Source organism: Megascapheus bottae, chromosome 9, assembly GCF_031878675.1.
Source record: "Megascapheus bottae isolate mThoBot1 chromosome 9, mThoBot2.hap1, whole genome shotgun sequence".
In the NCBI taxonomy this organism is placed as follows: domain Eukaryota; kingdom Metazoa; phylum Chordata; class Mammalia; order Rodentia; family Geomyidae; genus Megascapheus; species Megascapheus bottae.
This window is the reverse complement of record NC_143517.1, coordinates 5,009,302-5,036,243: the sequence shown is the minus strand read 5'-3', so window position 1 is coordinate 5,036,243 and position 26,942 is coordinate 5,009,302. Positions and strand designations below refer to the sequence as shown.

Below are 26,942 nucleotides of genomic sequence, written 5' to 3'. Positions count from 1 at the left end.
TGCGAAACAAAGTTGTGGTTCAGGAAGACATCATAGTGGTAAGAATGCTCTGGTCACTGTGGTCAAAATCATGGCTGCATTTGACAGGAACAGTACTATCAGCGTAAGAAGGCCCATGTCAGAGTGTGAATCCAGAATTAGGACAGACATGGCCACTTATTTTTGAAATAACCCTTTTACAAATTGACTTACTAGTTTGTTCAAAACAGGGAAGAGCACCAGGGAAAAAAGAAGCCCCAGTCTGAGTCTTGGGTGTGTCCTCAGGACTCATTCTTTCACCAGGGAAAACAACCATGGCTGAATTTTTTTTTTTTTTTTACCAAACGTTCAATGATCATCAACTATATGCCAAATGGGTTTTTAGGTAAAGAAGAAACCTGGGGGGTGGGGTGGGGAGAGAGAGAGAAAGAGAGAGAGGGAGAGGGAGAGAGAGAGAGAGAGAGAGAGAGAGAGAGAGAGAGAGAGAGAGAGAGAGAGAGAGAGAGAGAGAGAGAGAGAGTGAGTAGTCAGGGTTTAAATTGGCAAAAAAAAAAAAACCAACCCAAAACCCAAAACAAAACAGTTGCTGTCCCTCAGTGACCTTGAGGAGCTGGTTCTAGTATGCCAGACTTCTCGGGTGGGCCCATTCTCCTTGTGAAAAAGTATGTATTTGCGCATTCTACGCCCTTGGTATACTTCAGTGAGTTGCAGTCACATCACATAAATGCTATGAAATAATCATCACAGTGGATAAGTCTAGTGGGCAAGACAAAGCACCTGTGTGGCTTTGGTGTGGCACCGCATGGGCCCCATTACTGTGTTGAATCTGCTGATGCGGAAATGATGGCTGGATGTGGAAGGCGCCTGGCAGGCTGTGTCCCATGATGCTGAGCGACACGAGGGAAAACCGTCACGTGTGCAGCCTGACTCGACGCGGCGACGCTGTGTGAGCCCGGCCGGACACGTCGCGAGCACAGAAGGTTCCAGAAAAGGTAGGAGTGAGCTGTAGCCGAGGTCCGAGGTGGGATGCACGGGCACATGAAGGGAGCGTGAGGGTCGCGGCGAGCAGGAGTGGCGGGCGGAGGGGCCGCGGAGGCAGCGTCCTCCACCAATGGCGCCACAGGCCCAGGCCTCGTGTGGCTCCGGGGAAGGCAGGCCACGTGGGCCGCAGCCCGGCCCGCCTCGCCTGGCCCGCCTCGCCCGGCCCGCCTCGCCCGGCCCGCCTCGCCCGGCCCGCCTCGCCCGGCCCGCAGCAGGCTGTATCCTGCAGGGAGGTGCCGTTTCAGGAAAGGGCAGAGGAGGGCCTGAGGGTGTGTGTGTGTGTACCAGGGCTCGACCTCAGACTCAGGAGTCTCCGGCCACGGTCCCTGGGCTTCTTTTGCTCGGGGCCTTTTCTGTCTATGGGAACTGAGGAATCGAACCCAGGGCTTCATGGATGGCTAGGCAAGCCCTCTACCACTAAGCCACGTTCCCAGCCCTGGCCCGAGGGTTTTGTACAGTGGAGTTTCATTTCTTTCACATCAGCGGAGCTTGGAGAAACAGGTTTGGGGTGTGGAGAGAAGAGGTGTAGGGCTAAGAGTTGGAACAAGCCAATTGAAGTTGAAAGTGTGTATCACTCAAGTGGGAACTGTGGGTGGATATGTTTATTCCAGCAGAACCAAAGACCATGGGAGGCCGCTATGGTCAGAACTTTAGAACATGACCACAACCTCTTCTAGTATCTACCTTTGTATTGTGCAGGTACTGGAACTTAAACTCAAGGCCTGATCCAGTTGCTGGTGGCTCATGTGTGTAATCCTAGCTACTCAGGAGGCTGAGATCTGGTGATTAAGGTTGAATGCCAGCCTGTCAGGAAAGTCTGTGAGAATTTTTTTTTTTTTGGCCACTTTGGCTTGAACTCAGGGCCCAGGCACCGTCCTTGGAGACTTTTAGCTCACGGCTAGTGCTCTACTGCTTGAGTCACAACATCACTTCCAGCTTTTTCTGTGTATGTGGTACCAGGGAATTGAACCCAGGGCTTTGTGCATGCGAGGCAAGCACTCTACCAGTAGGCTATGCTCCCGGCTCCAGCCTGTGAGAATTTTATCTCCAGTGAATCAGCAGAAGAGGCGCTGTGGCTCAATGTGATAGAGCAGTAGCCTTGAGCAAGAGCTCCAGGGACAAAACCCAGGTTGAAAGTTCAAGCCCCATGACCTACAAACAGAAAATCAACTCTAGGCATCCCATGCTACCTTGTTGTTGTTTAAGACTTTTTTGCTTAAGGTTTATGTGCTACCATATAAGCCACAGTTTCACTTTTGGCTTTTTACTGGTTAATTAGGAAATAAGAATGTTCCAGACTTTTCTTCTTGGGTTGTCCTTGAATCTCAGTCCTCACATTTTTGCCCCCTGAGCTGCTAGGATTAGAAGCATGAGTCACCTGTGCACAGCTTTATCTAATGTTTGATGTAATTGTCCCCCACTTTTATTTGCATGGAAAATTGTATTTAAAATGTCTCTTTCCATATCCCGTGAGTCTTTGAGTATACCATTAACCAGCCAACAGAATGAGGTGCTTAAATGAACTCAAAGTAGATTACTTTGTCCCCCTTACCACCTAAAATTTCATCACTGCTTCAACAAGCATCACAAAATCCTCCGAAACCAACACAGGGCTTTTATTCCAATTAAACTAGTAGGCACAGTCAATATTCTCCAAGAATTCACTACTAACCAGGAAAAATGGTGAACATCTGTGAATTCCTAATCTACTCTTCGGGAGACAGACTTGGAGATTCTTCTCATTGTCAGTATCTGTAACTACCCAGATCTCTGATCTGCTAACAGGGAGCATTGAAGGAAATATGGTGTAGAGGGGCACTGTTTTTTGTTTTTTTTTTTTTTTTTTTGCGGTGGTGGGGGTTGCTAGTCCTGGTGCTTGAACTCTGGGCCTATGCTATCCCTGAGCATCTTTTTTTTTTTTTTTGGTCCTGTCCTGGGGCTTGAACTCAGGGCCTGGGCACTGTGGAACCTCAAGAATACTCCAGGAACCTCAAGAACACTGCTCACTGTTCAAGACCAGTGCTCTACCACTTGAGCCATAGCACCACTTTTGCCTTTTTTGTGTGTGTGCATGTGGTATCAAGGAATCAAACCCAGGGCTTCGTGCATGCTAGACAAACACTCTACCTTTAGGCCAGTCTCCTGGTTCCCTGAGCTTTTTGACTCAAGGTTAGTATTTTATTACTTGAGACAGTTTAATTTCTGGCTTTTATATTTTTTGGTGGTTATTGAAAATAAGAATCTCACAGATTTTTTTTTCATGGGTTGGAATTGAACCTTGATCCTCATATCTTAGCTTTATTAGTAGTTGGGATTATAGGCATGAGCCACCAGTGCCCAGCATAGGAGCATATTGTTAACATTTTTTTTTTAAAGGCTTCACAGCAAACTTTTAAACATGTTCATTCTTTCTCAGAGCCAGAAGAGACATTAAAGATTTTGGACTCTTGGGGTTTATAAACATCGTTGTAGTAAATTAGCAAATGTTTAAAAAATTAAGAGAATATCCAGCTAATGGCAAGTTTGGTCACCTGACCTCAGAATGCTTCTGAAACGAGTTTTAGCAGAAATTACAGAGTATCCTTTATTTTAAACTAAAATTAAAAAGGGTTGCTTTTTCATAGACTCATTCCCCTATCTGTGTTTTCTCTTTTAAGAGGAAAGAGGGGATATTGAGTACACATATTTCTAATGAATTTTTGGATATGACTTTAGTGAAAGTAACTTTACTAAGTCAGTGATTATGAACTAATTCTACTTTTTAATAATCTATGATTGAACAGATCAAGCTAGGAATGGGCTTCATTTATTATTATTATTATTATTATATAATGGGGTTTTTATTGTCATTGCTTTCCCTCTAAACTAAAATATTACAGAGAGTCTTTTCACCTGGGATTTTTAGTGGAAGACTAGTTCTAAAATAAACAGGAATAGCTTCCTTCTACTCTGAAAATTTTGTTGATGGTTATTAGTGATTCAAGCCAAGCCATATTATACATGGGTATTCAATTGATAGAAATGGTCTCCATTAATTTTTTTTCCTGTGGGCTGCTAATTGCTATTTTCAGCCTACAATTTCTTGCAGATAATTTGTTTGAAACCATGATTGTAGCTTCTGCTAAACCCTTTGAAATTCAGCCCCTTAATCCTATGCTGTACAAATTGTTTTAAAAGTACTGATCTAATTAAGCAAATTGATGCAAATATCACTTGCCAAGACTAAATTCTTCTTGTTTAATGGACACTCTTCGTTCACATCATAACTTTAATTACATTCATGGATTCTGACATGCACAATCAAATGCCTCAGTCATCTATGACATCAATATGAAATTAGAGTGTACCTATATTTTGTAGGTGGTGATGCTCTGGACCTTCTGACTTAAATATACCACAGAGATGTGCTTTTTTTTTTTTTGCTAAATTACTGTAGAGCCTGTGTTTCTTTGCAGAAAGTCCAGTGACTTATAGGTAATGGTTACAATGATAGATACATTGAGAAATGATCACACAACATTCTTTTACCCCTATCTAGTATGTTTTTTTTTGTGTGTGTGTTTGTGTCTGTGTGTGTATGTGTGTTTGTGCACATGCGTGTGCACACATGCACCAGTACTGGGGCTTGAAGTCAGATTGCGAGCACTATCCCTTAGCCTTTTCACTCAAGGTTAGAACCCCACTACTTGACCTACAGTTCTACTTTTGGCTTTTTGCTGGTTAATTGGAGGTAAAGGCTTCACAGACTTGGACAGTGTCTGAACATGATCTTGAGATTTCAGCCCTTTGAGTAGCTAGGATGATCTCGGCCATTGGCACTGGGCTCCCATCAGTGTATTATTGTTTCACATTCTTTATAATTCATCTCCACAAGCTCTATGAAATTTTTTAAAAAATATTTTTCTCGTTCACTGAATTATATTCATGTTTTTCCTTAGATTCTTAAAAATAAAAACCAGTAGTAATAACAGCTATTTTAGTTAATGCCATTGATTTGTCATTTCTGTCTCTGTTCTAAGTGAATTGATTCCCTTGTTAGGGACCATATTTCCTCTTCTTTTTCTGCTAGTATATTTTGATTGCATGTTGGCCATTACTAATCATGATGTGAGCGATATCAGCTGCTAGATTTTGTTAGCCTTTAGGTCCCCTACCTCTTGATCCCAAATGAAGAAGCAATCAGAAATCCATCTTCGGTTGTGCTTTGTGTTTATAGTCTCTGATGAAATGCTTAAAGCAACCTGTTGGGACCAAAGGGTTCTCACAATAGTCTCCTGACAGGAGCAGTTTTCTTTTTTGAAATGACGTGGAACATTTTCTAAACTTTGTGACTGTATTTCATGTATCCTTAAAAAAAGTTTGGTGTATCATATATCTCTTGTATCATAAGATTCAGCTATTTGGACCAAGTTGATTTATTACTTGAATCAAAAGAAGATACAAATCTCATCTCATCAGAGGCAATATATGAAACCAGGTGGAGAGAGGACTCAACAATGCCTACGTATTTTTTGAAAGCCATATTACTGAAGTTGTTTAGAAATAAAACATGAAAAGTAGAAATAGAATGTGAGCTATAAAATATAAGGTGTATATCCATTAAAACTTACTAGTAGCTATATTACAAGACAGAAACAGAAATGTTGAAAAGTTAACTCATCATAATAAATAGGACTTTTCAGATTGGACCCTGGGCAAGGCAGGATCAAAATAGTCAACATAAGAGAAGAAAAGCCACATATGCATTGAATAGGAGAAAAAGATCTACAAAACAAATTGACCACCAATTTGTTAAGCTCCATCCCAAACCAGAAAACAATGAGGGACAAATTGTATAGTGACATCAACAACTGAGATGATAAAAAATAACTGTGATGATCTTATTTGGGAAGTGGCTTGCCTGCCTTTCATAACCTGATCTGATGGTGCTAAGACGTTTTTTCCGGGCAAGGGCTACACCTCTTTCCCTGTACGGCCTGTTCTATGCTGCTGAGTGCCTAGACTTCTCACCACAGATTTGGAGTGCTGATTTCCCTGAGTTTTTTGTAATTTCCTTTTTAGACTATATGCATGTGGAAGATAGGAATATATACAGCCCAGAGCCTGGCACATGGAAGTTTTACACTGACAAATAAATAAATGAATATCTAAATAAAAATATATTTAACACAAAATGTAAGTTATTTTAAAGTTATTCCCAGCACTTCATTAACAGTGAATAACATGTTTATTCAATTAAAGAAATGCAAAGATATTATCTGAGCCATTTTCTATTCATATCCCTAATAATAAAAATGTAGATTAACTCTTCCGACAGGCAGATATAGTGCCAGGCTCCCTGCACACATTAACGCATTTGAAATAGGTGCTATTATTATTCTGTTTTATAGATGACAAAACAACATTAGCAAGGATATGTAACTTGCCTAAATTACCTAGCCCAGTTCTGCAACCTCTGTCACCTGATTGCAGAGTGAGAACTCAGATCCTTGCTATTTATGTAAAATATCATAACTGAGATTAGTGACCTGGAGTTTTCTCTTGTGGAAGTCATGAATGAATTAAAAATGCTACCCATGCTTTAGTTCAAAGTAATCTCACAATGTTGCTACCAAGTAGTGATTCCTCATGTTTTGAGTAATTTTATCATTTTTGAAATAAATGCACTCATCACTCTATTTTGATGCAGCTGGGACACTCAGGTACCATTAGAGACCAGGTTACATTTTGCATGGAGACTGTCTTGCCTAATCTCTGCCTTGGCTTGTGGCATCATTAATTTTTTTTTTAAAACAAAGCCTTAGTTAATGCAAGTGCTTTTAAAAATCATTCTCAATAGGCCAAAGCATTAAAAAATCATTTGTTCAACTTCAGAAAGGTCCACCATATCAAATAGAAGGCTGGCAATTAATGCCTATTGTTTGAATAGTGCCGAAATGATTAGAGGCTTCCATGAGGGAGAAATCTGAAGTGGCCACATTTGGTACCAGGTGTTTGAGTGAAGGGAGTTATTTGTCTTGAGATGTAATTGGGTCAGCTACACAGTAAAAAGGTTTAAATTTTATGCCTCAGCTATTATTACTGAGCCCAGCCCTTTTCATGTAACTCTAGCCATTATGATCACTAGCACTCGTTTTCTTACTGGGAGTAATCAATAAGATTATAGATCTTGTCAGAATCTGTTAGCTGAAAATGACTGACTCAGCATTTGAGTTCAGTAGTTGCAGAGTTTATGCTATTGATCAAGACTGAGCAATGCTGTGTGTGTGTGTGTGTGTGTGTGTGTGTGTGTGTGTGTGTGTGAGAGAGAGAGAGAGAGAGAGAGAGAGAGAGACAGACAGACAGACAGACAGAGACAGAGAGAGAGACAGAGACAGACAGAGACAGACAGAGACAGAGACACAGAAACAGACAGAAAGACAGACAGATAAAGAGAGAGAGCATTAGGGACTATATAAATGTGTATGCTAAATTATGAGACACAAAGACTTTTTGTGTGGTGCTGAGGATGGGACACAGGGCTTTGTGCATGCTGTGCAAGTGCTCTGCCACTGAGCCACACACGTTTCCCACTCAACAAAGACAATTTTTATGGGTTTTAAAGGAGTTTTTTCAGCTGTGTATGGATGTAGAAACGCCTTTATCGATAGTAACTATGTGAATTGTATTTAGTTTCAAAATTTATGTTCTAAACATAAGGTTTTCTAGTTAAAAAACTAGAATGTATGAACACTTTCATTAAATTACATATATTTTCATGCACATAAAACATGTAACTTATATGTAAAACATGCAAATGGTGGCTAATAATTGCAGGTCTCAAACTGAACATTTCAAAATTTTAGTATAATTTTTGAGAAAATAATATACTGTCATTGGTAATTTTTTCAGCTACTTTTTCTGTGACATTTCCACCATGTTTAGTGTTTTGACATAATATGGAAATGCTGTGAATGTGTTTATGACATATTGGCTTAGTGTATGAAATATGTTATGACATAGATTCACTTCTTATATGCGATATTGAAAAAACTAATTACTAAGGTTCATAGATTTCTGTTACAGAAAACTCTCTTTCCAGCTAAGATTATTTTAATGGCTCTCATTTTAAACTAAGTCTTCACCATCTGTTCTTTCTTTTATTCTAAGTGCTAAAAGAAATTAAGAGGCTGGGAGCGTGGCCTAGTGGTAGAGTGCTTACCTAACATGCATGAAGCCCTGGGTTTGATTCCTTGATACTATGTATACAGAAAAAGCTGGAAGTACTACTTGGCATTTACCCAGTCATCCAGAAACAAGGATATACTAAATCCACTAGCACAACGATTTTCATTACAGTATTATTTACCATAGCAAAGATATGGAACCAACCCAGATGCCCCTCAGTTGATGAGTGGTTCAACAAGATGTGGTATTTATATACGATGAAATTCTATGCTGCAGTCAGAAAGAATGACATCGCCCCATTTGTAAGGAAATGGGAAGGCTTAGAAAAAATCATATTAAGTGAAGTAAGCTAGACTCAAAGGAACATAGGCTCAGTGGTTTCCCTCATTTGTCATAATCGGTAGAACCCTTGGCCTCTCCTAGCAGAGTTACAATAGAACAATGTATGTGAACTAATGCACCGTCTATCTGGCAAATATCATGTAACCCTTCTATTAATTACAATAAAAATATATGGAAAAAAAGGAAAAAAAAACCCCAAAACCTAAATATATAAGGCCATATAATATGATGCTAAATGAAAGGACCTCCAGAATATAGAAACAAAAGCCATATAACGAGTGATTGTTGTCCTTTATGTACTATGTTATCTCTCATCTCTTTTGCTGTCCCTTGGTTATCTCATATTGTTACAGTATTTTCCCTTATTATTTGATATATTGTATATATGTTTATTTGGTTATTTGAAATAGGATAGGGAAGGGGGAAAACAAGATGAGGGGCGGGGTTGAGGGAGGGAAATGGGGACCAAGACATGAGAAAGGGTATCAATGTATGTGAAGTAATGTACCTTCTATCTGGTGAATATAATGTAACCCTTCTATTAATTACAATAAAAAATATATGGAAAAATATATGGTGCTGTGTCTCAAGTGGTAGAGTGCTAGTGCTAGCCAGGAGGAATGCCCAAGGACAGTACTGAGGCCCTGAGTCCAAGCCCCAGGACTGGTGGGGATGGGGGGAAAGAGAAGGGGAAGAAATTAAGGTATCATAAAAGAGAACTATTTTGTGTTTTTAACATCCCTACCTGGGTCTTGACTCTCAATTTAAATGTATCTTGGCAATCTCCAAAAACACCCAGAACACAAGAGTTGTCCTTTGACTTCTGGTTTGGAACTCTTCCCCTGGGAAGACAAGAAACCATTTCAAAATGACTGACACACCCCCACATCCCCTTCTCTTTGTCTGTCAGACACGTGCTATCACAAACTAATAAAGGAGAGGAAATAAAATATTACAAAGGATATATATGTATATACATAAATCAAGTATTTATAGTAGGAAACTTTCAGTATTTTCTAAAATACTAGAACTTGGAATTTTTATTGTTTCACTGTATTCGATTTCTGGGCATGCCTTAGGAAACACTATTTCCACAAGGTATAGCACAGATATAGACTGCTGACAATCACCACAGCAATAGGAATTTACAAATGCCAGAGAAGTCACAAGGAAAGGGTGATAGAGGAAACCTTGCATATAAGCACTTGAACTCTCAAGTGCAGGACTCTCATTGTAAAATTGAAAATTGTATTTCCCAAATGGTAGCTAGGACTCAGTCTGTTCATAATGAATGCTTTTGCTCTGCATCCTCGACGCATGTGCTATGGAATCGCCAACTAAGATAGGCTTCAAGGACATGGATTGCAATAGCTTTACTTTTTTTTTTCTAGTATATTTTTATTGTCATTAAGTAGTTATATTAAGAAGTTGCTTTTCTATAAATCTGGTTTTGAATTCAATGTATCTTGATCAATAACATTGCTTTCATCATTTCTCCCCATCTCTCCATCTCTCCCAACACAATCTCTCCTTTTTTTTTTGTGCCAGTTGCAGGGCTTGAACTCAGGGTCTGAGCACTGTCCTTGGGCTTTTTTCTCAAAGCTAGCATACTTCCACTTGAGCCACAGCACCATTTCTGGCTTCTTTTCTATGTATGTGGTACCAAGGAATTGAACCCGGGTCTTTGTGCATGCTAGGCAAGCACTCTACCACTAGGCCAAACTCGAGGCCCCACAATCTCTCCTCTTGATTTTCTTGATTTCATAGGATATGCAGTGAATATTATGATTGCATTCTCCCTCTCCCCTGCTTCTTCTCTTCATTTGCTATCACTGTCCTTTAACCCACCTCACATTTCAAGCATCAGTTTCATAGGCAAGCACCTCACTAGGCCAAACTCCCAGCCCCTTATTTTTTAGTGCCAGTCCTGGGGTTTGAACTCAAGGACTAGGTACTGTCCTGACCTTTGGTGCTTAAGGCTAGTGTTCTACTTCTGAGTCAGCTTCATTTTTGTTCTTGTTGGTTTTTTATTTTTGATTGTTAATTAGAAATAGGAGTCTCATGGATCTTCCTGCCCAAGCTGGCTTTGAATCACATTCCTTAAATCTTAGCCTTCATAGTAGTGAGGATCAGAGACAGGAGCGATCAATATCTGGCTTCATTTCTGTTAGTTTATTTATTGCTTTTTAAACATTCTTTTTTAAAATATATTTTTATTATAATTAATAGAAGGGTTACATTATATTCGCCAGTTAAACATTCTTTTTAAAAATATTTTTAATTAGTTATACAAAGGAGCTACTGTTTAACAAAGCAGTTTATAAATATGAGGCATCTTAATGTCATCCCTTTCAACTTTCTCACCCATCCTTCTCAATCCATCCTATCCCTCACTTTTACTAATTCTGTAAGATATGCATTGAATTATTGACTGCATTCACCTTTTCTTTTTTTTTGTTCTTTCACCTTGACACCACCCCACTGCTTTCACGTTTCCTGGTGTTTATTTTGTTTAACTTTGATTTTGCCCTTCTAAGGAATTATACAATTTGATTTCTCCCTTGAATGGAGGAATAAAAAATGTGGACCATAGACACAATGAAATTTTATTCATCAATTAGAAAAGAATGAGATTATCATTTGTAAGAAAATGGAGAAACTTGGAAAAATTTGTGTTAAGTGAAGTAAGTCAGGCCAGCAGACACAAAAGTTGCATGTTTTCCTGATATGGGGAAGCTATAATTATAAACATGTCAATGTTGGGTTGTATGCAAGTATATTTTTATTCTCAAGTACTGGAAACTTCAGTTCTGCCTGATAATACCTTGGTGGAAAACGATCTCCCTCTAGTGATACCAGTTATTATTCTTTAAAAATATAGTGAAAGGAGGGAACAAGGTTCAAATGTTAGAGTATCTGTTTAGCAAGTTAGATGGAATATCACTTGAGCCCAGGAATTTTAGGCTTGTCTGTGCAACGTAGAAAGGTTCCTGTATCTCAAAAACAAACTAGCAAGAAAACAAACCTCCAACCTCCCCGCCTGCCGGGGCCAACCGGCAGCAAACCAGGGTTCGCAGATTGGGATTCCTGAAATAGGGGGCAAGGACTAGGAAAAAATAGAAGAGAGACAAACAGATGGGGTTCAGGAGGGCTACAGCCCAAAGCAGGAGCCACAGCTTAAGAAGCCTGTAGCCCAAGACCGTAGACCAGTTTATTTCCAGTTCTCAATCTTAAATACACTTCTTTAAACTAGGGAACTGCCAGGGGCTACATTCGTACAAACAGTATCAAGTCTGAAATAGGTTGAATGAGAAGATATCAAGTCCCAAACAGGTTAAATGAGAAGCTATTGACACAGCCCAAAATCATGATAAGAGCTTACTTCCTTGTGTACTCAATTGTGCGGGTCCAAGGTCACTGACCCCACAGTCACGGTCACTGACCCCACAGTCAGTCCCCAACACCCGCCCCCAAAAAAACCCCAAATAAGGATTAACTTGTGACTTACATAGTATAATTATGGAGGTAAATCCCATTTGTTCCCTTTTCTATTCCTTCAGCCCTCACTAAAGTGTACCCACTCACTTGCAGGTTAGATGCTGAAATGTCACAGTTACTGTTTGCAGTGTGCTACCACAGCAAAATTTATCCCCATAAGCATTTCAAACAAAGTTCCTATACTAAGGTGGGAATGGTGGCAAATACATATAATCCTAGCTACTAGAGGGACTGAAATTGGGAAAATTGTAATTCAAGTCCAGCATGTAAAAAGTTCTCAAGATCTAATTTCAGTCAAACAAAAAGTTGGGTAAGGTAGTGTATACCTGTCACCACAGCTACTAGGGATGTATACATAAGAAGAGTGTGTTTTACATGAGAACATACTAGAACAAGTCTGTAGATATAACTCAAGTAGAGTACTTGCTATGCAAGTGCGGGATCTTGAATTCAAACCCCAGTGAGAAACCCCAATGAAATAGAAGAAAGGAAAATAAATCCATAATTCCACGTCTTGATTCAAATACTTTATGGAGAGTTAATTTTGGAGCTAGGACACATATACCCTAGCTCTGCTCAGTCAAGGTATCTTAGTGGTAAAGGACATGTGTAGCTCTGTAGAATTGCCAAAGAATTAGAGGAGAGGTGCACTTACTCATGCTACTTCTAAATAGAACAAGTTGGGTATAACCAAGGCCAACTTTGGTTTCCAAAGTAAAAGTAACAGTGTTTCAGTCATTGGAGCCTGCTTCTAGGCATAGGGCCCATGGGGGATAAAAGGTGGTTTTATCTTCTATGGTGTGATCACAAGGCTTGGTGATCCAATTTCAGAAAGATTTCCCATACAGTGAGCTGTGCATAGCTAATCCTCTAAAGGCAGGGAAAGCGAGTCAGGACCTCCAGAGAATTCTCTGGCAGTGGATCACATATGCAGAAAGACTCAGAGGCTGAGGAAGACTGAACTTAATACTTTTTGTTCAATTAGCAAGACCCTCCTACAGTCCTGAGGACTCTTGTGGGGCTCCTGCAGTCTACACTGCTATAAGAACTCTGCAGTGTAATGACTTTGGGAACTTTTTTTTGGGGGGGGGGGAACTTTTTTTTTTTTAAAGGATTAGTGTGTTTTGTTTTCTTTTTGTTTTGAGATGGAGTCTTGCTACATAACACAGGCTGGCTTCAAATTCATTCTATCTCATTTGCTTCTGTGAAGGCCCTTTCTCTAAATATAATCATACTCTGAGGTACTATGAGTAGTCAACACAGGAATTTTGGGTAACAGTTCATTCCATAATACTGACACATGAGATTTTGTTTTAAATAGTGATAATGGGATTGATAATGTAGTTCAGAAGAAGAATGTTTGACTAACTTAGCAGTTGTGAGGCATCTTGGTTCCTTCTCCAAAACTGAAAAAAGATAAAGATGTATAAGAAAATCATTGTGATTACCTATATTGACTTTACAGATAAAATAGTACATTAAGGCCAATAATCACTCATCATATGGCTTTTGTTTCTATATCCTAGAGGTCCTTTCATTTAGCGTCATACCATATGGCCTTATGTATCTATGTTTTGCTCTATTGTAAATCCCTGCTAGGAGAGGCCAAGGTTTCCACTGTTTATGACAAATGAAGGAAATCATTGAGCCCATGCTCCTTTGAGTCTGGCTTACTTCACTTAACATGATTTTTTCTGTCTTTTCATTTTCTAACAAATGGGGCAATGTCGTTCTTTCTGACAGCAGCATAGAATTCCATTGTGTATAAATACCACATCTTGTTGATCCACTCATCAACTGAGGGGCATCTGGGTTGGTTCCATATCTTTGCTATGGTAAATAGTGCTGCAATGAACATTGTTGTACTAGTGGATTTAGTATGTCCTTGTTTCTGGATGATTGAGTAAATGCCAAGTAGGAATTGCTGGGTCATAGGGGAGCTCTATATTTATAATCTTTTGAGGAACTGCCATACTGCCTTCCACAGTGGTTGAAGGAGTTTACACTCCCATCAAAATTGCAGCAGTGATCCCTCCTGGCCACATCCCTGTCAGCATCTGTTGTTATTGGATTTCTTGATAATGGCCATTCTAACTGGAGTGAGGTGGAATCTTAGAGTTGTTTTGATTTGCATTACTTTTCTGGTCAGAGATGTCAAGCATTTCTTCATGTGCCTGTAGGCCATTCTTATTTCTTCTTCAGAGAAGACTCTAAGTCTTTGGCCCATCTTTTATTGGGATGGTTGTTTCTTTGGAGATTAGTTTCAGAGTGATTAAATTTCTTTTAGGTATTGATATATTTTAGATATAAGTCCTTTATCTGTTGTATGGTTAGTGAAGATCTTCTCCCACTCTATAGCTTTTCTAGTTCGTTTGCTAGCTATGTCCTTTGCCATACAGAAGCTCTGCAATTTAATGCAGTCCCATTTATCCAGACTTTCTCTGAAATAATCTTTTTCTTTTTTCTTTTTTTTGCCAGTCCCGGGACTGAACTCAGGGTCTGAGCATTGTCATTGGGCTTTCTTCAACGTTAGTGATCTACCACTTGAGCCACAGCACAGGTCTGGCTTTTCTATATATGTGGTACCAAGGAATCGAATTCAGGTCTTCATGCATGTTAGGCAAGCACTCTACCACGAGGCCAAATTCCCGGCCACTGAATTAATAATCTTTTATTAGATGCGACTAGTGTTTTCTTAGTCTACAGATAATGAAGGAAACATGTAGAATTGAAATACTTTCTCATTCCCATGAAGTTAGAAACTAAGCCCAGGCAGTTTGGCCCCAGTGAGATAGGATAGCAGGGAAACCACTCCAGTGATTGAAGAGTGTGGAAGTGATCATTTTCTTTTTCTGCTTTTTTTTCTTTTGTGCCAGTCCTGGGGCTTGAACTCAGGGCCTGGGCATGGTCCTTAGGCTTTTTCCTCCAGGATAGCACTCTACCACTTGAGCCTCAGCACACTGTCTGCTTTTCTATGTATGTGGTACTGAGGAATTAAACCTGGGTCTTCGAGCATGTTAGGCAAGCACTCTACCACTAGGCCAAACTCCCAGCCTCTGGGAGTTTGTCAAAATTCCTGGGCCTCATTAGAATGCAGACTTCTGGGCTTATCACCAGGAGTTGGAGAATAGGGCCATAATTAAGTGTGCGTGCTGTCTGTCTCTCTCTGTGTTTCTCCCTCCCAATCTCCTTCTCTCCTTCTCCTTCGTTCTCTGTCATTTTGTCAATCTTCTTTTGAATACTGGCATTTGATCTCAGGGCTTTTCAGGCATATTGAGGAGATCTCCTGATCTCTACTTTCTGTACCTATCTAATCTAATTAAAATGAACCCTCCAGGGACTTAATTGCCTATGAACATTGGAAGAATGTTAGAATTACTTTATATGACTCATCTAACTCTGCTTCTTTACTTCTTTCCACCTCAGATCCCAGTGTTTAGTTTGAACACTATCCTGTGGATGGAGCTTTTATGGTGATCATTCATTTATTTAACTAATATTCACCAAGCAATGTTGTTAAGTTCGATGAATTTACAAAGATGCATTAGATGTGAAATTTTCTCTTCAAAGGCTCTATAATATTATATTGATATTAAGTTTTAAAATGTTCTTTCAAATGAGACACATCTTATACTATTTTTAAAAGCTCTATTTTTAATTACTGTAAGGACTTTTATTTCCTATTCAGGAATGGCTCTATAAATCATGCATTTTAGTTAACTCTCTTAATTTTCTGGGAGGAAGGTGAATGACATGCTTTATTTTCTATAAATAATCAAAACTATTTTTGAGAGAAGAGTAGAGAAAACAAAGTAGGGCAGCTGCTGCTGTTATTCCAGACTTTGTGCTGCTCTGGGTTTTTATGAATGTATTGAAGTGTGCAGGTGCATGTATGCTTATGATCCAAATAAATATGTTAAACCTATCATTTAAACAATTCTCTTAAAAACAGATTTTTATGGTGAGTAAAAATAATTGCAGTAGTTCCTAATGTCATTCTTCCAAAACTGTGGTGGATGGGAATGTGATTGCTTTATGTCCTTTACCAATAGATGCCTTGCCTATTGGAAGTAGTCCTGGGACACAAAAATGTGGTGGCAGAATGTCAAGTTTTCTATGCATAAAGGATTTGTTCAGGCTAGCCATTGATAATGCCATTATCAAGAGTCCTAGGGCCAAGTTCCTCTGTGGTTACAGAATGTGTTGCTGATCTCACAGCTCCATGAAGACCCTCCCTCCTTTTCCCTAAACTGTCCCCTTTCTCTGAATTTTCTCTCTGAAGTTAAACACTAGTAGACATCAACTCAGTATTAGCTGCACATTGCGGAAAGGATTGAGGTTCTTCCACTGATTACTATTAATGCATACTTTTTTTCTTCAGAGTGTTTGGATGGAGTGGAAAAGTAGGAAAAAAATGCCACTGTGATAGGAAGGTTTGGCTCAGATTATCAGAGCTTTTCAGTTCATGGTAACTTGATTGCATTGCTTTGGGCCTGTGGTGAGGATGAATATGATAGCTAAGGTGCTTGGCAGAGAAGCATGGCAGTTGAGAAGCAAAGAGAGGGAGAGAGGAAAGACCAGGGCACATTCTGAATGACTTCCTTCACCTCCTAAAGGGTCTGCCACCTCCCAACAGCTTCACAGGATGGTGGCCAAGCATTTAGCACATGGGTCTTTGGAAAGATAGTAACTACCAAACAAGGACTTTTTTGGAGAAATATGGTGGGTGACTGCTCTCCTAGGAGTGGTCTCTTTAAAGGTCTGACATATCTGTGGGCATATGGTGTGGAGTCAAGGGTAATTATTAGTTTTTCCTCATTTTGACAGTTGATCGTTTAAGGTCGTACCTATTACCCAATGCACTTGCATGGGTAAGAATGTCAAAAAGAGTGACATTGGGCTGGCAATGGATCCAGAGCTCTCCCTCAAAGTGGTTCGCAACATTCCAAGACAGATGCTGGACTTTCAATTAAGGTATGGGGTGTTAAGGCATTAAAGCAAAGGAAAACTGATAAAGGATGAACACGTGTGTAAAAACTTACATCTATGCTAATTAATTGTCCATTTTCTCTATGATTTGACTAGTCAAATTTATGTTTTATCTTGTTTATGATTGTCATGATTTTAAGAACTTGGTGAATATATATGATTAGAAATATTTAAATTTATTTATTATTTAGTTTTTGACAGTACTTGAGATTGAACTCAGGGATTTACACTTGCCAGGCAGTTACTTTATCTCTTGAGCCATGTCTTCAGTCTTTTTGTTCTTAGTCTGTTTTCCAGGTAGGGTCTTGTTTCTTTTTTCCAGGCTGGCCTCAGACTGAAATCCTTCTACCACTCCTGGGTAGCTAGGATTACAGGTATGCACAGTCTTAAGTGAAAATCTTAATCACTGAGGATGACCAGATTGGTCTGAAAGATTTTCAAATATGGAGTCTGGGCTCAGAAAGACCGCAAACTTGCAGTTGTTTAAACACTTGAAAATGTTGAATTTTTAGAAAATGGATAGTATCTTAGACTAGTCAAAGGTGCTTTCTTGGACCTGAAATATAGCAATTCATTTTTCTGTATAAGAAGATGGAAGTACAGTACAGGATTAAGCAGCTTGTGATTTCAGATTACTTATGAGTCACATCTGTTTTTAATTTTTCCTGAAAACATCCTATATTTACTATTATGTTCTTGAAAGGAATACACAGAAGAACAGGGAAATCAATCTGGAGATGAGACCAGGAAGTTAATGAGCTGAGTTAAAGCCTTGTTAGGAGCCTTGTGTTGTTTGCATGCTACCCACTGCTGTGGCCCTGCCCTTTATACTCTGGACCTACTTTCCTTTTCATAGCTGGATAGATACCAACCCTTTTGTTAGGAAAGAGTCCTATTGCTAGCTAGTTATTGTTACATTCACATCTTCAGTCAAATGTCGGACTCCAGAGAAGCCCTTCATACTTTCTGCAAAGGTGGAATGTCCTTTCAGTGGTCTCTATAGCACCCTGTTTCTCCTTTCTGAAAATGCATTTTAATGTCTTGGGTGTTCCATATCTTGTGTGGCGAGTTCTGTTTTACAGGTGTCACCAGGACCTTATGCATTTCCTGGACATACTGTAAGCAAAGCAGTTATGTTTGTATTTATTAATTGAATATAAACATAGCACCCTCCCTAGCTTTTCGTAGCCAGGTGTGTGACTCAATGAAGCCTTTTCTCAGCATAGAGCTAAGCCTGAGGTTGGGGGAGGGTCTTGCAGAGAAGAAAGCTTTATTTTTGTTGAGGAAAACTCCCTGAGGGCAGCTTCTTAGCCAGTTTTCATGATGGTCCTGGTCTAATTTGGCTTCTAAACTTCCCTTCCTCCTTTATATTTTTATTATTTATTTTTTATTTTTATCTTCTGATTTTCTGATTTACTTACTTATTTATTTTGTTGGTCATGGGGCTTGAACTCTGGGCCTGGGCACTGTCCTTGAGCTCTTCAGCTCAAGGCTAGCATTCTACTACTTGAGCCACAGTGCCACTTCTGCGTTTTTGGTGGTTAATTGGGAGATAAGAGTCTCACTGACTTTCATTTCTGGGCTGGCTTTGAACCATGACCCTCAGATCTCAGCCTCCCGAGTAGCTAGGATTACTGGTGTTAGCCACTGACACCCATTTCTTTTATTTTTAACTAATTGTGCAAAGGTATTGCTATTTAGCAAAGCAGTTCATGAGTACAATGCATCTTGATCAAAGTCACTCTTTTTTTTTTTTTTTTTGCCAGTCCTGGGCTTTGAACTCAGGGCCTGAGCACTGTCCTTGGGCTTTGTCAAGGCTAAAACTCTACCACTTGAGCCACAGCATCTCTTCCAGCTTTTTTTTTTCTATGTATGTGATACTGAAGAATCAAACCTGGGTCTTGGTGCGTGCTAGGCAAGCACTACACTACTAGGCCAAACACCCAGCCCAATGTCACTCTTTTTGACATTCTTACCCATTCAAGCATAGCTGAGCACTTTATAATTCTCCATTCTCCACTGTAGGCTAACTTGGATACATCTTCAGCGTGTCAAAAAGCAGAAAATGTTCGTTGTGCACATCGAACACTTTATAGGTTACAGGCTGATGTTTCTTTGCCACATCCCCCCCTACCTTAGACATAGATTAGAGTAGCTAGGTCTCAGTTATGGAAGCCAATACAGGGCGTGGCAGAGGCCAGGGTGCCAGGCTGTAAGCAGCAGAGTGGCCTTGCCATCTGTGTCTACGAGGATGTACAGGCAGAGATGAGCCTGGCTCATGTGCTCCTTTCCAATACCATCTTCTTCGCTTTTGCAGCTTCCCACTTCCCATCTGTGCCCACCCACTGGTTTCTCAAAGAATTTTAAAAAATTGGCATGGCTCAAGGAAATAGAATCACGAATATGTGGGCTGTCTAGTCCCAGGTTAACTATGTCGGAGACACAAGGCCACTATGGCCTAGTTAGCTTCTCACACCCATTCTAGAGGCTGTGATCCAATGTCATTGACCTGGACTGTGCATTTTGCTGCATGGTAGAGATTGGAATGGAGTTATACTTTATGAACTGCCAGCAAAATGTTTTCTTCTCCTCTTCATCTTTGCCAGGGCTGCCTGTAAACTCTAAGAGGCATCTTAAGAGAGCAGATACTTCAAGCTATTGAATGCAAGCATAAGTAATCCTTATGTGTTTTGCTGGGGTTCAGTTCTTTAGAGGAAATGTCATCCTGACTAATAATTATTAGATTGTTACCTTGTCATAATAACCCCTGCAGGAGTTAGGGCAAACTTTGTTGCTCTGTTCTCTGATTCAAGTAAATTTGGTATTCCAGGAAAACAAACAAAAATAAAAACAAAACTTCCCAAAATCTAAAAACCTTACAACAAACCAACAATCCTCAGTAGTGGTTATCTCTGAATAGAACATGACTATATGGACTATGTAAATGATATTAAAAAATGAGTACTTAGGGGCTGGGAGTTTGGCCTAGTGGTAGAGTGCTTGCCTAGCATGCACAGAGACCTGGGTTTGAGTCCTCAGTACCACATACACAGAAAATGGTGCTCAATTGGCAGAGTGCTAGCCTTGAGAAAAAAGCCCAAGGACAGTGCTCAAGCCCCAGCCTTGAGCCCCTTGAGTTCAAGCCCCAGGACTGGCAAAAAAAAAAAAAACTGAGTGCTTAGTAAAATGACTAGTTTTGTCCCTTAGTAAAACACCTTGAAGCAAGCAAGAATTCAAAATCCTGTAACATTTTGTGGAGCACTGTCTGCCATCTTGCCAGAGTTCTACATTGTTTCTAGTAATAGTTTTAAGTTATTTTTTAATTTTTTTGAATAGTGGGGCTTGAACTCAGGGCGTTGGACTTAATGAACTTGCTTTCTTGCTTTGTTGGCATTCTACCACTTGAGTTATGCCTCCACCCTGGCTTTTTGCTGCTTAGTTTGGAAATGGAGTCTGTCAGAGTGGCTTTGAACTTATATACCTGTATCTGTTTCCTAAGTACCTAGGATTATAAGCGTGAACCATTGGTATCTGAAACACAATACTTTTTATTGTCTGGAGATTGACACTTTATTTTAATGTAGGTGGATTTCTGAATGCTCATATTCCCCAAGGAAAATAACCCCGGGAGTGTGGCCTAATGGTAGAGTGCTTGTCTAGCATGCATGAAGCCCTAGGTTCGATTCCTGGGCACAACATACACAGAAAAAGATGGAAGTGGTATTGTGGCACAAGGGGTGGCAGGAAGTGGTATTATGGCTCAAGGGGTGGTAGCGCTAGCCTTGAGAAAGTGCAGGGACAGTGCCCAGACCGAGAGTTTAAGCCCCGGGACTGGCCAAAAGCAACAACAACAAAAAACTTCCAAAATTTTGGTGAGGGGAGGGAAAGTGGGAGAAAAGCATGGGAAGGGGTATCCATGTTCAAGCAGTAATGTACCCACTACCTGATGAGTCTAACTGTAACCCTTCTATACATCACCCCAATAATAGAATACAATAAAAAACAGAAAATAACACATATCATAGGAACTAATGTACATTATATTTTGATATTTTTGGAAGTTAAGAGAGTATTGATGGACAGATGTGAGATTTGCATTTAATCTGAAGATTTTTTTTTATTTTTGTTTCTTTTCTTTAATGAAAAGAGAAATAGGCCAGTGAAAAGAACAAACCAAGTCAAGAGAATGTCCTCAGGAGGAAGGCCCATGGTTGCTTCTCCCCAGAATCCAGTGGAAATCCCTCTATTTCCTTAATGTTTGTCTAATCCTGGGATATACAGTTAGCTCCTGCTAGTAGAGATTCCATTGCAGCCTTAAGAAGGCAGAGGTATAAGGAAGTCCCTTAGTGAATGGATGAAAGATGTTCAGTAATAAAGGGATTGATTGTGTTTCATTGGCTGAAACAAATCACAAGCCCCAGAGGTCCAAGTTTTTAATGCCAGTAACCTTTGACAGCATCCATGCTCTCATTCTTATCCTATGTCATCTTGAGGAAGAGTCTTTGCCTGTCTCCTTCTGAATGTTCTTAGGCAACTACTATTTTTGTTCTAGATTCATATTTCATCAGGTAAGAACTGTAACTTACTAAATATGTCCCTATGTTACCAGTCTATACTTAACAAGTAAAAAAATAGTTAAAAAATAATATGTAGGAAAAATTCTCTTCTGAAAATTTGAAGCAATAGAAGTTGGATTTTGCAAGTTTGTTTTGGGTAGCAGCAAGCATATTTCCCTTGGTTGGTTCAGCAACAACATTTCTGTCCCGTCATCTAGTTAGGGATGAATGGCATATTGTGGTTTCCAAAACTGAGACTGCATATGCTGCACCCAAACTTGCTCACTTTGGGAAGCTCATGAGTAGGCTTGCCTTTGATTTTTTTTTTTTATTCTCTTGAGTTTCTCTTTTGGCCAAAAGGAAATTTCTCCCTTGCCATTCAAAATATTTGAAAGTATCTGCAACCCAGAACAGTGAAGCCCTTCAGAGGCCCTTCTCAGAAATCCATCAGTATGGTTGAGGGTAGGGGGTAAGATGTAGGGGAGGGGAATGCAAAGGCCACAAAAGTTTAGGTGCCTTTTCTCTTTTGCTGGAAAAAGAAGGTTGATGTTGATCCACAAAATGAAACTACTGAGTGAAAAATCCTGACAGAATTTGTGGTGTGCCTTGAACTTTGTAGATAAGCTTTTTAAGATATTCAGCCTTGGATTGCCAACAACTGGGGAAAAAAGGGGGCGATGAGAACAGAGAGAGGCAATATTTGGAGAAGACACCCAAAGGGAAAAATAATTTAGTATGAAAAATGTCTTAGAGATAACTAAAAATTTGGTGAGAAAAATACATTCATTTAGATTTCTCTAGAGTGACCATGATGAACAGAAGAGGCTTAAAGTAAAACAAAAAAAGAGCAGATGAGACAACCAACTGGCTGTCATGGGCAAGACACTGTATTAAAGTCTTTGGAAAAGTCAAGGAACACAAAATAAAAATTCTGTCTTCCTGGAGCTTGTTTGTATATTGATTGATGAATTGAACAAAAACCACTCTTGACAGACCCAAAATACAACTTGATTTTCACTCCCTTTGTTCCTGAAGTTCTGCATTTTAATGCAGTCCCATTTGTCCAAACTTTTAATTTGTTGTGTTTCTTGGTCTTTATTAAGAAAGTTTCAACCTGTGCCAAGGCGACCTAGTTTATCTCCTATTCCTTCTTGTAAAGTTTTCAGTGTATCTGCTTTTACCTCAAGGTCTTTGATCAATTTGGAGTTAATCCGGGTGCAGGGTGACATAGAAGAATCCATTTGAATTTTGTGCAGGTGCTTAACCAATTCTGCCAGCACCACTTGTTGAAGAGGCTGTCTTTCTTTCATTCTATTTTTTTGGCTCTCTTATCAAAGATTAGGTGGCCATAGGTCTGCAGATTGATTTCTGAGTCTTCAGCATGAGTACATTTCTTTATAATCACTGTGACCTGATCCCTCATTTTCTCCCACTTACCCCTCTTTACTCCCCCCCCCACTTCCCAGTTGCATTGTTCATTTCTAACATAGTGTCAAATGAGTATCATTGCTGCATTAGTTCATCCTTTGTGTTGCTGTCTGTGATTCCCTTTCCCCTCCACAGACTGGATAAACTTATATTCAAGACAAAGGGTTCAGAAAACTAAAACAAAAAGAACTGCACACAGGATATAATAAGAACCTCTTGTTTCCAATTCTTAGAGTTCATGTTGATACACTTCATTAACTATGATCCTATGCACTTAGCAATTGGGCTCCTGAAATCCCCTGTTAAGAATATCATAGACATATTCTAGTTATTACAAATGAGGGAAACCATGCAAACTACTTTTCTTTAGGAGGCTGCCTCATTCTTGTAACTCTCTTGTTCCAGGAAGGATGCTACTTACCTCTTCCAGGTAGTCTCTTCATGGACCTTCCTTAAACCTGACTATCCTGTTGTATACCACCAGCTTTTTCCTTCCTGGTCCTCCTCTTTCTGAGCAGCCATGTTAAAGAGGTTGGACAGGATGTCCCTAGGCCATACATACACATTGGGCTCTAATTTACTTGCCCTCCCCTCCTCCAGACTGTACTGTAAGTGCAGTACCTACCATGTGCATCATCAGCTTTGCTTGCCAACTGATGGCCAGCTGCCAAAGTGCTATACAGGATCTAGAACTGGGCTGCAAGGGCCGCAGAGCTCCTCTCATTTCCCAACTGCAAGCATAGGCCTCAAAGCGCCTGGCTGTATGTGGACTTGGGCTAGAGGCTACCTAGGTAGCTTCCTGTTTTTGTCTTTTCTCTGTCTTTGAAGTGGCTTAGGGGTCTAGGATCTCTGAAATTCTTAGGGTTCCTTAGCATGTCTACATTGTTGGTGGGGACATGTGGATGTCAGCTTTGTATTGAGACTTTAGTATTGGAATCTCTGAGTGGAAGAGTTGGCAGAGAGACTATCTGGTCATGCTGTGTCTAAATCCTCATACATAGTAAGATGAAAACCTGAAGAAAACTGAATGAACTTCAAGTGCTTTAAATAATGTGTCTCAAAGGCAGCAGCTCACTTCTGAGATTGGGTCTCAGACTCAGACTAGCTTCTATGTTGTAACTTGGTGACATCTTGGATACCCAGGATGAAGGAACTTGTGATGAGAGGGCTACTTCTGACAGAAACTTATGGAGAACAAATAACGAAACTATATCTGAGCAAGTAAAATTTCCGTGGCCCATCCCCTTTCTTGACTTCTGGTCTGCACTTCCATACTGCTCACAACAGACCCTTGTAGGATGCCCACAGGCAGTGTCACTTGGTGCCAGCCCCAAAGCCATCACCGGACAGCCGAGGATGTGACTGTGGCTCGGGACATGAGCCCGCTTGTTCACTCACTCTCAGTGAAAAGAGTTTTGAAATGAGTTCTGAATAGACAGCATTTTCTTTGTGCAGTTGGTAAATAACACAGAGCAAAGTTAGCAAGTTGCAAAGCTTTTGCATTCTGGTTCTATGGAACCTTTTTGTAGCGAGAAGGACAGGATGTTTTTCACAGAATGTGACCTTACAGGAATATTAGAGGTAAGGAGCAAAAATTGATTGTGATAACTGAATGCTTTACATCTCTGAAAATATGGCTTTTAATAAAGCCATAAGAGGAGAGAAAAATCTCTGGCATCATTCTCTGGAAAAATTCACTACCTGGTAGTATTTTGCAAGATGTCATCCACACTGGTTTGACATTTGCTTAGATCTAATTTAAAATCAGTGGTTTTTCTATTATAATTTTCTTCATGTGCACATTTTTTCTCCTTTAGAAACTAATAAAATATCTGAATGGGGCAGCATGGAGAAACCCTAAGCGAAAAAGCGTAAGAACGTTTTGGAACATATCTAGGAAAAGATAACTTTTGTCATACCTGTAGAGACCACCAAATAAAGGTAAGGCAAAAATAAGTACTGTTGAAGGGTGATTCAGGTTATTTGATTACCTCTCACCTGCTTGATCTCTGGGACAAACACTAAGTCCTGATGTAGGACTGGTAAATGGAGAGCTGGGATGGCCACCATTTGCTCCTCCCTTTCACAGGTACCCCTATAGTACCCCTGTGTCAAGTGCAACAATTAGCAGTCACCTGGAGCTGTTCCTAATGCCAGCTGTGGAAGAGTAGCGGACATGTGAGGGGGTGGAGGGACCTGATGGAATATGATATTCCACAGACACTTCTGCTAAAATGTCAATGTGTTTAATGCAAATGTTTCTTGTACAGTATGGAATATTTTTCAGGTTTATATTTGCACTGGGACTGACTCATTTTCTATTTAGAATTTAAAAAATCACTTTCTATGGTGCTTAGATGAAAAGTACATCTGTTGCTTACATATAATAAGCATCAAATATAAAGCTATGTTGAATACTCAAGCCATTTGTTTGTCGCTGTAAGAGACCTGCAACATATGCATGTTGTATGTCTACTGGAATACAGGCACCAAGGAACCAAAATATATTGTTCTTCTATAATTTCCCTTTCAATCTTGAGTTAAACTAGGTCATTAAAAATAAAAATCACTTAGAATACTCAATTAAGTGTTTTGAATGAAGTTCAGAGGGGCAAATATTGCGCTGGTCACTGCAGTACTGGGGATTCTGAATGAGTTTTTTTTTTAAAGCAAAGCATAGTTAACACTTTTTGTTGGCACTTTGTATTATACAATATAAATGTTATAAGAAAATTGCTCTCTAGCTTGCATAGGAATCAAAGTACTGTTTTTTAGGACTTTGTAAGTTTTAGGCTTCATGATTACCGGGATGTAAAGCAGCTAGAGTGGAACTGCAAACGAGGCTCATAGCAGGTGTTCTAGAAGAAAAGAGCTCTTGATTTCTAAGCAGTTGGAAGAAGCATGTATCATTTACAGCTTGGAGCCTTGATCTTTCCAACTAATTCAGTTAAATTGCTGTCAGATTAGCTGGCGTGGTCCCTTCAGATCGACTTGGAATAAAGAATGCAGAAGAAATCATTCTCTTATAAGCCAGGTTCATTTAGCCTAGGTAAAGTAATTAATTCTAGCACATTCTTCCTACAAATTGTAAGTAACTTGTGATTTCTTTTTAATCGAATTTATTACTTTTCAAATGACAGGATGTCTTTGGCTTGTGATTGTGCATTGTCTTGAAAGAGCTTTGTGATGAAAATCATAGATCCCAAGCTAGAAATATTTATTTCTTTAGGTGGTAAAGTTAAAATGCAGCTCTGCATATTATCTCACAAGAAATTCTTGAGCACTTTCTGTCTTGATGAATTTGGGTTGTGATATAGGAGTTATTTTCCAGAAATCATTTACACAAGGCAACCAGTAGAGGGAAGCACAGAGCAATGAACTCTGCAAAGTTTCCAAACATGTCGAAAGATTTTCAGGGAAAAATACATGTTTAAAAGCAGTCCTTTTTTTGGCTCACTCCTGTAATTCTAGCGCCTCAGGAGGCTGCGATCTAAGGGTCATGAACTGAAGCCAGCTGGGGAAGGAATTCCACTAGACTCTTACCTCCAGTTAACTGCTAAGAAGCTGAAAGTGAAGCTGTGTGTGTGTGGCCAGAGTGTAGAGCATTATCCTTGAATGAAAAAGCTCACAGATAGTGTTATGGGCCATAATATCTGATAACAAGGTGAAATACTGTAACAATATGAAATAACCAAGGGACAGCAAAAGAGATGAGAGATAACATAGTACATTAAGGACAACAGTCACTCATTATATGGCTTTTGTTTCTATATCCTGGAGGTCCTTTCATTTAGCATCATACTCTATGGCCTTATGTATCTAGGTTTTGTTCTTTTTTCATATATTTTTTATTGTAATTAATAGAAGGGTTACATTATATTCTCCAGATAGAAGGTGCATTACTTCACATACGTTGATACCCTTTCTCATGTCTTGATCCCC

General features: G+C 39.7%; 1 long non-coding RNA gene across 3 annotated transcripts in view; it reads left to right on the top strand.

The window, feature by feature from the left end:
- The first annotated feature begins 887 nt into the window (after positions 1-887).
- The window catches only part of LOC150058711 (uncharacterized), an 82,814-nt gene continuing 56,759 nt past the window's right edge, over positions 888-26,942 (top strand). For 2 of the 3 annotated variants that reach the window (XR_016536649.1, XR_016536648.1), the window contains exons 1-2: positions 24,513-24,581; positions 24,818-24,941. This is a non-coding gene — a long non-coding RNA (uncharacterized LOC150058711). Of the gene's footprint in view, positions 972-24,512; positions 24,582-24,817; positions 24,942-26,942 lie in introns of those variants that run through there. The other variant, XR_016536650.1, reaches the window with a different exon arrangement.